This window comes from Xenopus tropicalis, chromosome 3 (assembly GCF_000004195.4).
Source record: "Xenopus tropicalis strain Nigerian chromosome 3, UCB_Xtro_10.0, whole genome shotgun sequence".
NCBI classification, from domain to species: Eukaryota; Metazoa; Chordata; class Amphibia; order Anura; family Pipidae; genus Xenopus; species Xenopus tropicalis.
In genome coordinates this window covers 121536833-121549345 of record NC_030679.2, presented here as the reverse complement: position 1 = coordinate 121549345, position 12513 = coordinate 121536833, and positions in this window count along the sequence as shown.

The window sequence follows — 12513 nt, the reverse complement described above, 5'->3', positions numbered from 1 at the left end:
ATAAACCAAGCAGGAGCCTAATCAGATAAAGCTCTAAGAAGACAGCTGGAAGCCAGTGAGAGACAAGAGATTAAAGTTAAATATCTTAAGATGAAAGGACCGCATAGCCTATCATCTGTTACCTGTGTGTTTTTTATATAATAGTATTCTGAAACTTGGTACCTTAAGCTTAATCTTAACAAAGTAGGGTAGAAATGCTGCACAATATGTTTGGGCTTCTGTACCAGCCCAAGGCAACCGCAGCCCTTTAGCAGGGAAGATCTGTGCCCCCAATGATGCCCCAGTAGCTCCCCATCTTCTTTTCTGCTGATTCCCTGCCCATATTCTGTGCTGCTGTCACTTACCTGAGCTTAGGGACCCACTCACAATATACTGTTACAAGCAGCGCCTGGCCATGCCAGATGAGCACTCTAGGCAACCCACCCAAGGATACACATGGTGTGGCTGTTGGGGGTTACAAGGGCCTGTACTAGGGATAGTTGACAAAAGAGGTATGTGCCTAGCACCCCCACCACAGGACATCTGCCTCTTCTGCTTACTCCTAGTTCCGGCGCTGGATACAAGGCTGCAGTTTGCACCAGAATTAAATAATCAGCCCTGTAGCATCAGCATCTGTGACAGGCAACCCATATTTTCTGCATAATTATTTGCAATGACTCCTAAGCTTAGCTTTTTAACATCTGCCCAGAGCACACTGAGCATGTGCAGTGTCATTGACCCTTCTAACAAAGGCCAAGATTGGAAGCTCATGTTCACAATTTTGAAGGCTTGGGTCATAACTTTTATAGAGATGCAGACCCTTTAGACTTGTACTGCAAGTTCACTCTATAAAATGCAGCATTTCTACCCATATTCATGTTTAGTTCTTCTTTAAGAATGGAAAGGAAATTTAACTAGGAAATAAGATAAAAATATTTAGCAAGGTATGTACATTTTTTTCTGTTTGTTTTCCAGGCCCAAAGGAACATTCTTGGCTCCAACTGACCTTCACATGACTCATTCCCAATTCCTGCCATACACTACTGAACTGGATCTCATCATTGTTCCACCGGTCATTTGTTTCATTGCCAGTGCCAACTCTTTCCAAAGAAAATTAGATTACAGTAAATAAACTATGTGAGGAAATAGTATGCTTAAATCATTTACCCCTACAGAGAGCTAACCTGAGCACCTGCAGAGATATAGTTTATATATATATATATAGTATAAACAAGACCAGCAACTCCAGGATTTCTTGTGAAAAATCAAAACATATATTCAAAGTAGCATAAACAGCCGACGTAACGTTTCGGTCCTGAGAAAGGTCCCGATGGGGACCGAAACGTTACGTCGGCTGTTTATGCTACTTTGACTACATGTTTTGATTTTTCACAAGAAATCCTGGAGTTGCTGGTCTTGTTTATACTATTGGAACCCTTTACCGAGCACCCGAGGTATGTTATGTAGCGGTGTGCCATCCTTTGTGTATATATATATATATATAATTATAACTGGCATACACTATACAACATGAGCATTTTTAAAACAGTCAAGCCCCAACTGCCCCTATTTGTAATGAGGTGGGAAATGCTTGATTATTTATAGCTTAGTTGTCTTTAGTTGTGTTTTACATCCCATTTTGGTGATCACTTATGTTTATGGTATGTTAATGGATGAGTCCATATTGATACTCATATGACATATGAATACTCATACTGAATGATGAGAACAAAAAATGTGATGTGTGAAAAAAAGATACCCTTTTTTAGAACCCCCCCCCCCCAAGTGTTGACCCTCGCACACAGAAGGATCTAATTGTAGAATTTAGATGAAGAGCTCTTAGCTCTGCTCTACATGGCTGTCCCATCAGACGTGCAACGCATACTATCTGGCCTCCTATAGAGAAGCAAATGTATTAATGGGTGAAAGTTAGAATTCACTATTAGATAAAAATGTTTCTAAAAATCCCATAAGAAAAAATAGAAAGTGAGTTTCCATGTATTAATTTCTAAACTCACATTTTGATAAGCCTGCCCCTTAGTGCTGATGAGCCACAAGAGCATGAAAGCATGGCAATTTGGTGGCCCCATTGGCAGGAGGCTCTGCTTGGAGTAAAACTGTGTCTCTGGGATTCCAAAACTTGTCTCCAAGCCAGAAATGTAAAAATAGGCACCTACTCTGAGGCCACTGGGAGCAACATCCAAGGGGGTGGGGAACAACATGTTGCTTAGGAGCCACTGGTTGGGGATCACTGGTATTTTTATTCAGCTGCGCATGTGTGGGCCCTGGGATCGCTGCTAAAGGAGAAGGAAGGAAGAGGATCACTCCCCTGCATTTACCCCAGGCTGGTGCAGTTTTCTCCAAACAGGAGCACCAGTCGGAGGTTTCAGGTAAGCAATTACAATCACTTTAAAGTGTCCTGTATGGGTACAAGGCTTCCTTGCACCTCTGTGAGTTGCACTCTACACTTGTGCCAGAATTCTAATCCACCATCTGCCAATGCTGCAGGATCCCCCATGGTCCTCTATGAGGGGGCGGCCATATTTGTGCAGCAGGAGTCCATTAGCATTAGAAGCTATAACTGACAGGCTGAGAAGGGACAGTCAGGTTGGCAAAACAGTCAGGTTTGGGAACTTCAAGTAACAATTACTTACAAAAGCAGCCCTATGAGCAGAAAACGATCAACATGACCTATAGGTAGTAAATGTACATTAATATTTTAAAGAGTAGTTTTTTAGTGTATCATTTTAAGGCACATGGCTGGATGGATTCTTAGCAAGTGAGGGAATACAGGGTTATGGGAGATAGCTCTTAGTACTAGTTGATCCAGGGACTGGTCCGATTGCCATCTTGGAGTCAGGAAGGAATTTTTTCCCCTCTGTGGCAAATTAGAGAGGCTTTAGATGGGGTTTTTGCCTTCCTCTGGATCAACTAGTAGTTAGGCAGGTTATATATAGGCATTATGGTTGAACTTGATGGACCCAACCCAACTTACTTACTATGTTACTATGTTACATTTTTTATCAGTTCCAACTGCATTAATAAAGTAGCCCTTGGGTCTCAAACATATAATCTCTCTGTGCCATTACATGATAGTGACAAGGAAGTGTGCTGTCTGAGAATAAATGATAATATATTGTGTAACAGAAAGGCTCAAGGTTGCATTAGACTGAGTATTAAACTGAGTATAATTCAATTTAGACTGATGAAACTGAATATGTTGCACACATTGTTTGCCGGCAACTGAACTAATAGTATAACTGTATATATAGTATAACTGTCCAAGCATTAAATCTACTTGATATTTCTTCTGTCTGGGAACACACTGAATGACTCCATACTGCTCCTCCTTCAGCTTCCAAGGTTTCTAGAACTAACCAGAGCCCTACACCCTCTACCCCTATCTGTGGCTATACCTCATGGGTGACTATACCTCACTAACGCATCTGTAGGATATCAGTTACCTGTGCTCGCTAGTCTAACTGCCTCACACCCCTGAGGTGTGTTCCAAAAATGTCAATCTTCTGCCAGCATGTTTTATACATACCAGGGGGAACCTGGGCAGGGAAAACACCTGCATCTTGTTTGTTCTCAGACATCCACTGTTACTTAGGTCAAATGGTCTCCTCCAAGTTTCCCCTTATATAGGATTGAGGGCCTAGGGCCTCCCCTTAATAAGAATCTTCCTTGTGGCCAGCCATAGGGGGCTGTTGCCATCTGGTGACTTTAACTGCAAGTTACCTAAGAAATTTTCTATATAGTAGAATTTATACTTTTTTGATAATTGATCTGATATATGTTTGTGTCTCTTGGGTTACATGCAAATATTTTTTTTGTCTTTGGGTCAGAATATCATTACCAATCGCATTATCTACTGGCTCTGCTAAATGCTGGTTTGCCACCTTTTCTGTGGCTCCTTACCAACCATGGAGGCAGGGGCAGGACAAAAAGGGGCGGGGCTATGACCTGGAGGGGGCCACCATAGATACTAAACTGTCAGAAAGACTGGAGCAAGATGGAGAGTGGAAGAGGTAATGGGCAGATTGGAGGTGGATTGGGGGGAAGGGAGGGATGGTGGCGGAGTTGAGGAGGAATTGGGGCAGGCCACAAGCAGAACATTAGGGATTACATATTAGAAGTACATTGCTAGGCCAGTGAAATACCAGCTGGGTGGCAACCCTACATATCTAACTACTGTTCTCCTCTGATATGTTATTATATCTAATTTGAAGTCAAAAGTAACGTTTACTCTCATGGTTTATAAAACTGAAAGTCAATCTAAGACAAGCTCTATGAATAAAACATGTAAAGTAACTGACAGTAAATTTATACAAAATAATGTAATGTATTTGATTCAATAGAAAATAAAAGTATATATATATGGCAGTAGATCTTGAGCCGATGACCATTAGCATGTTGCCCATATAACAACCTCTTGGGTGTTTCCCATGATACATACTTGAGGCATGGCATGTCATTTCGGTACAGGTATAGGAACCGTTATCCAGAATGCTCGGGACCTAGGGTATTCCGGATAAGGGGTCTTTCTGTAATTTGGATCTCCATATCTTAAAAAAAATCAATAAAACATTAATTAAACCCAATAAGATTATTTTGCATCCAATAAGGATTAATTATACAAAGTACAAGGTACTGTTTTATTATTACAAAGAAAAAGGAAATCAATTTTAAAATTATTTGATTAAAATGGAGTCTACCGGAGACAGGCTTTCTGTAATTCGGATCTTTATGGATAACGGGTTTCCGTATAACAGATCCCATACCTGTACAACAATGTACTGTTGATCTTCCTTTTGGGCAATGGCACGCAGGGAGATTTCAGTTTGTAGTACAGCCAAAACACTCTTTCAAGTGATCTCATGGAGCCCAATGGAGGGAGGCTTTAAGAAGTTACTTATTAAGTTACAAAACAGGCAGGTTGCCATTATCACTTGTGGCTGACTGATGGAAGAATGAATAGTTCCCATTTAGCTATAAACCAATTTCAGCAATGAAAGCGTAGAAACATTACATTTATTTTGTTAGCCGAGAAGAAACGTACAATATCCCACCTGAGCTGAGCATTACTTAACTTCCAATTCCCAAAACAAATCTAGCCATCGTTAACACTCAGCCATCTAATATCTAATAACTCTGAGCTGAATTATTGAAGGCTTAGCCTCATTACTTGCAGTTTGGAACAACTCACGAATGTCTCCGTTTCTAACAGATGTGCTGTAACATTAATATTTTAAAGAAGCAAAAATGCATCTCTCATTCCATGTATTACCTTATTGCAGAAATCCCCAACCTTTTTTACCCATGAGCCCCATTCAAATGTAAAAAGAGTCAGGGAGCAACATAAGCATGAAAAATGTTCTGGGGGTACCAAATAAGGGCTCTGATTGGCTATTTAGTAGTCCCTATGTGTACTGGCAGCCTACAGGAGGCTCTGTTTAGCAGTACAGCTGTTTTTTTCCCTCATTTAAGGCCACTGGGAGCAACATCCAAGGGGTTGGGGAGCATCATGTTGCCCCTGAGACACTGGTTGGGGATCACTGCCTTATAGGGTGCCATTAGGTTAGTCATGTTCATTAAAGGTAGGTGCAGGGTCATTAACCTGATTAGTAACGTTATCTCTGCATCTTGCCATGGAAATATCTGCAGGAAACACTATAGATTTCATAAAAGCCTTCTTTGGGGGTTCATATAGGGACCCCTACCCAATGTGCAAGTTGTGTTGCCCACTGTTTATCGGGGAAACACAATTGTGTTGGAATTCTGCAGATAATTCTGAACTGTGGGTATAAAACATGAAAATAACAGTCCAAATTTGGCACAGTGCAGTCGCTTCATAAAGAAACCCTAAAGAATTCTTTATGTGTTAAGATTATAATTACAATTACTTTACAATTGCTGAACTACATGCACTGGTGCTCCCTTAGGCATATGTTGATCAACAGCTACACCCTATGCTGCTTTGGGTTTTGCATGGGTATACAGTTTGATAATGAGTATAATATTCATAGTGTCCAATTGGGAAGAGGTGACGTATATACCTGTATCACTGTGTCAGAGAGAGATACTTCCCTCAGGCCCCTACCCCAGTATTATACAGAGTAAGAGTAAGGTGATAGGTGACGAATAGTTGTTCCTGAAATTTCTGCATCTTAAAGGAACAGTAACACCAAAAAATGAAAGAGCTTTAAAGTAATAAAACTATAATGCACTGTTGCCCTGCACTGGTAAAACTGGTGTGTTTGCTACAGTAGCACTACTATAATTTATATAATAAGCTGCTGTGTAGCCACGGGGGCAGCCATTCAAGCTGGAAAAAAGGAGAAAAGGCACAGGTTACATAGCAGATAACGGATAAGTTCTGTAGAATACAATAGTGTTTTATCTGTTATCTGCTGTGTGCCTGTGCCTTTTCTCCTTTGAATGGCTGCCCCCATGGCTACATAGCAGCTTATTTATATAAATTATAGTAGTCTTTCTGCAGTAAACACACAACTTATACCAGTGCAGGGCAGCAGCACATTATAGTTTAGTTACTTTTATACACTTTCATTTTTTGGTGTTACTGTTCCTTTAAGAGTGGGCCCTTGTCTAGTGTTGGAGGAAGGGTGTTGCAGAACTATAATTCTCAGGTAAAATAACTTAATCTGTGCCAGTGGTTCCTGAAACAAACAATGCCTTCTTTATTGGCAGAGATGTAACATCAATCTCTCAGGGAATAGGCGCAGATGACACAGTACAATTGTTCAGCTTATACTGACAAATAGAACCCTCAGAGGTGCTTGGCCATCAGGGGCCAGTAACCAGTCTGAGAATAATCAACTTGCTTGACTATTAATGTTAAGCTCCAAGCTTCAGGCCTTGCAAGTGGAACCTTGGCGAGCTACAGTAGGCCCTAAGTCTGTACACTTAATTCTTTATCTTAAGGGTGGCACGCCAAGGACTCATATCCTTTTACTTTGCTCGTAGGAGCCTCAGGCTGCTCACTCATTATAGAACAGAACAATGACACCTCCTGGCCAGGAAAATACTTTAACCCAACACAGGTAAACAGCTTCCCCTCTCCTATAAATTAGGTCCACTATTAGTGGTCTAAAACTTTAGGGGACTGCATGAATAAAGAGTAACTTAACCTTCATTGTGCAAGAAGCTTAAATAGTTTAAGCCCTAGGGACCCCTTTCCTTAACATGTGCCTTTCAGCATCAGTTTTAAGGGTCCCTTTAGTATCCTGTGCTTGCAAGCAAATTATCACTCAAACTGAAGATACGCAAGAGAATGCCCTTGTTGAAGCCTAAGCACTCTGCGTGCATTTTGTAGCATGTATTTTTAACAGTCTGGAAGCAGGGCTTGTGCCTAAGAGTGGGTGCAAATGTTGCACTTCATGCAAAGACAATGGAATTTTGATAACAGGCAATTATGGTAAGTAAAGGAGATCAATTAGCAACCATTATCTTGCACTTTACATACTACCCACTGTTGGTAAATGATAAGCAGCATCTTTTCCTCAGCATGTCTCTCCAATTGTTTCTCTCCTAGTCATTCATTAGCAACCTTTCTGTACTGCCGCATCTATTGTCAGTGTTCTCAAAACCAATCTGCCATTGGACTGTCTTGCAGTTTAATACTCTAGATCAGGGCTGTCCAACTGGCCCTCTGTGTGGCCCCCCACCTGTCTGGCTGCTTTGATGGCTTACCTTTGTGGAAGCTTTAAATTGTATCAGTACTGAGATTAAATGGCCCCCTGCATGGTTCTCACCTCAGATTCAGGCTGTAATCCATCTGTATTGTTTAAATATGTAATCTCCTGTACTGTTCACACCTTTTAATCCCTGCATTGTTCACCCCCTGAATTGTTCACACCTCAGGCTCAGGCTGTAATCACCCACATTGTTCCACTGTTCACACCTCAGACTGTAGGAGCAGTGCCAGCATTGTGTCAGTGTATGCCGTCTGTGTGTGCCATACACACTGGCACCATAGGGCAGAGAGAGTATGGCACACTCTGGCAGCATAGGGCAGAGAGAGTATGGCACACACTGGCAGCATAGGGCAGAGAGAATATGGCACACATAGGCAGGGTAGGGCAGGCAGAGTATGGGACACACAGGTAACATAGGTCAGACAGAGTATGGCACACTTAGGCAGGATAGGGCAGGCAGAGTATGGCAGACACAGGCAGGGTAGGGCAGGCAGAGTATGTGCCATACTCTGCCTGCCCTACCCTGCCTGTCTGTGCCATACTCTGCCTGCCCTATGCTGCCTGTGTGTGGCATACTCTGCCTGCCCTACCCTGCCTGTCTGTGCCATACTCTGCCTGCCCTATGCTGCCTGTGTGTGCCATACTCTGCCTGCCCTATGCTGCCTGTGGGAGGTGAACCTGGCAGGGGTTTGTTCTAGGAGTTTGTTAGCATTTGAAAATAGTCATTATATGGTCCCTAAAATGTGTAATTATGTGCTGGGGGTTGCTGTGCTATCCACAGGGGAAGAGGAGGCATATGGATTTAAGGTTGTGTCTTAATATGGCATATTATAATTCTTTCACATACGAGTGAAGGGGGATATCCCTACAGTGAGCACCAACCATTTAGGGTTTTGCTGCGCTATCACCATTAATGTGGGTATAGTCTTAAAAGCTCTTGTGATAACATGGGTGTGGTCAAACTGGCTTCCATTATCAGTCCTCTACCGCGATGGCCAGAAAGATTCCGGCCCTCGGTACCACAGAAGTTGGACAGCACTGCTCTAGATTGATTTTTTGGTTGTAAGCTTTGTGAGCAGGAATCTACTTCCTCTTGGTTTTTTGACTCTTAGCTTTTAATCTTTAATGTAACTGTACTTTGTATTTATCTGTATTTATTGTTGTATTGACCCCTGTTTGTTCTACAGCACTGTGTACCTAAGTAGCCCTATAAAAATAAAAGTACACATCCATACATGCCAACAAGACTCTTCAGCAGTCTCTCTAACAGGCTTTTTAACACTCTACAGTTTAATACTCTTTCAGTCCTGCTATTTGTCCAACATGTAAATTCTATTGGTATTCATTCAAAATACTAAGAAGTGCAGGTATCTGTACTGGCCCAGCCACTCGCCAGTTGTACACTCAGGAGTAAAATTATAGCCAATACCTGTAATTGCAGAACAACGGGGTGATCCCAACTTTTATTCCAAGGTGCTCCTAACACTTCACAACATGATCAAATTAATACTATTGGTATAACTTCAGACTTGCCTTACTTTTATAAAAGCCTCTGGGCCTTCAGATTTGTATGGAACCTCATAGTGACTTCTAATATCACATTAGATGGCACATTCTCCTTTATATTCTCTCCTGTTGTATAACTTTACCCCATTAGTGCCAGGGAAGTGATAAAAATAAGTTCAAAACAACACAATTATAAAATAGCTTCATCCTTGCATTAGGGCAGAGATTAGAAAGAGACTAGACAGAACAAATGAGGTAGATATGAGAATCAGACTGGATAAGTAATGGCACCTTAGGCAGGAAGGAGGCAAGATTAACACATCATTCATAAGCTGATTTCACAGTTTATTATCTCTAGAAATAAGCTGAACAGAGCAGGTAGGATCATTCTTATTAACAAAAAACTTCCATCAAGCACTAGATCTATGTTGCTCTAATGTTATTTATTTAGCAATATATCCTGTTGATCAGTAGTAGTTTTGTCTCTACTACAGGTATAGGACCTATTATCCAGAGTTCTTGGGACCAAGGGTATTCCAGATAAAGGGGTCTTTCCTTATTTTGGACATATAAACTCCACACACAAAAATGTAATCAGTGAACAGCCTCTTTGAAATTTGTCAATACCTGCCGCACTGGTTGCCCAGAGGTTAATAGTAAGGCTGCAGCATTCCCTTAATCACTTAGATTTCCTTCTCCTCCTGTAACCCACTTGCCCCCCTCCCTCAGGAATTTGCTATGGCTGTTGGCTTGTGGGCATGCTCAGTTGTTCTAAGCTCAGATTACTAAACACACCCCCCCGTCTAGCAGCCAATGAAGAGATGGCATTGCTGGTTCCCATAGAATCTCAGCTTTAGCTGTCTGCTTCAATTTTTCTCCTGAGCTCAGCTTTACTGTTACAGTGCTCAAACAACGCAGAACTTTTATCAGAGACAGTTCTGCCTGTGTGAGCCTGTATTCTTGATTAAATGTATGCTGAATAAATAAGCAACCATACATGAAAAAATAGCTGTGCTCATACACCAGGACCATCCACAGGAGTCAATTAAAATCCAATTTTATTCGCTCATTTAAAAGACAAATCCTAACTAGTTTCGTCCACAGGCGCAATTTATCATAGGCATGGGTAACATACAAAAGATCACAATTTTCACTCCCTTTATAAAGTTGTGATCTTTTGTATGTTACCCATGCCTATGATTAAGTGCGCATGTGCACAAAACTAGTTAGGATTTGTCTTTTAAATGAGTGAATAAAATTGGATTTTAATTGACTCCTGTGGATGATCCTGGTGTATGAGCACAGCTATTTTTTTAATTATATTTGAGACCAACTACAAGGTACTGTTTTACTATTACAGATAAAAAAAGGTCATCTTTTTTTAAAAATGTTAATTATTTGATTAAAATGGAGACAATGGGAGATGGACTTTCTGTAATTCAGAGCTTTCTGGATAAGGGGAGGGAGCTGCCGGTGCTGGCAGTATTGCTGTGACAGTCACATGGGCATAATGAGCAAATGGGGAGACTCGCACGTTGTGCACATGTGCCGCAAACAACATGGCCGCCAGCACTGGCAGCTCCCTCCCAGTGCAGGCAGCCTAGCAATGTCGGGGGCTATATTTATTTCTTAAAAGCTATTGTTTCCCCCAACCGGAGTGCGAGCTCTATTAGCCTCCACCTATGAAGGGGGAAAGAATTAGAGAGTGATAGATGCACTTTAAATTAACCCAATAGGATTGAAGGATTAATTCTATCTTGGTTGGGATCAAGTACAAGGTACTGTTTTATTATTACAGAAAAGAAGGAAATCATTCTTAAAAATTTGATTATTTGCTTATAATAGAGTTTATGAGAGATGGGCTTCCCATAATTGGGGCTATTCTGGATAAAGGGTTTCTAGATCCCATACCTGCATTGTTATTTTAGACATACAGTTCTGTAGCCTCCATAGTCATAAATAACATGGCCACTGTAGCATGAAAATGCTGAACAGACATCGGTGCTGATATCCCAAGGGTGACATGACCATGAATCCCAATGAATCTGTCCCAAGCCAAACAAATGCCACGCTCAGTAGTAATGAATTAAATATCAGAGACAGCTGGAAATGGCTGGGAAAAGTAAATCACAGACTTTAATCATATAGAAGAGCCTGGTAAGTGTCCTTTGTTTTATGCATCAATCTCCTTTTCATACCCAGTTGGTTTGGACAGAAGACAGAGCAAACCTGGATATGCCATAGTATGAATAGGGGGTATTACCCATGCCTGGCACTCTGTGGGTTCTGGAAAATACCAGAGGGGCTGCTGTAAGATGCCATAGACAGTCACTATTTAGTGGGCCTGTGGGGGCTGTTTGGGCCTCTGTGTACTTGAAATGGCTAATTTCTGTGCAGTGTCTATGTAATCACTACTGGAGAAAGTACCCAAAAGTGCTGCAGATGCTTGTTAGGTTGGGTGTCTCATTAGTAATTAGCATTTGGTGCATCAACCGTCATCTATTCATTTCACAGTGAAGTCCGGGGCTTGGAACAAACAGCTGCTTCTCTCATCTCAGAGCGAAGGCCTCCGGCAAGCGGCAGCTTGTTATTATAATGTAAGATGTGTATTTTCCTCAGTCCCTCAGCCACTGGCGTGTCATTCATCTCACTTCTCTGGTGTGCTAATTAGAATAGCTTTTTTATTCTGACCAAAGAGGAATTATTATTGAAACATATTCAAGTGCTAAAATGTTAGTTTTATCTAAACCAACTCGATCCAGCCACGGGTGCTTTTGGGGCAAAAAAACGAATCTCAACAAGTAAAGTAAAGTAATGAACATAAGATACCTTCAACTTTAAAGCATTTTATTTTCCACTTTAGAGAAGGATGTGAATTGTGTTGCTTGAGACAGAAAAAGTGAGTTTTGGGCAGTGCAGAAAGCCAATGACACCAATTAGAAGGCAAAATGTCACATACAGATGCAAACAAGTTGCTTTACCATGTTGTCACTTTATGTCTCTTCCAGTTAACATAGAAGGAAAAAATACCAAATTTCACCACCAGGTGCATGGTCTACTGCACCATCTAGAGGCAGAATTTAACACCCAAAAATGGTGTCTGAATATGGTGAGACAAAATGTAAAAACTTGCTGGCTGCATCTGTATATTAGGGATGTCCCAAAATCCATTATTTTCCCAGAATCTTTATATCGTCATGGCACCCTCTTCAGGAACCCAGCACAACTTCTCTCTGTCCCACCCTAAAACCTGCTTTTGTCTCTAAGGCATAATTACAGGGCTCATTCAAGGGGTGTTTCACGTTTATGT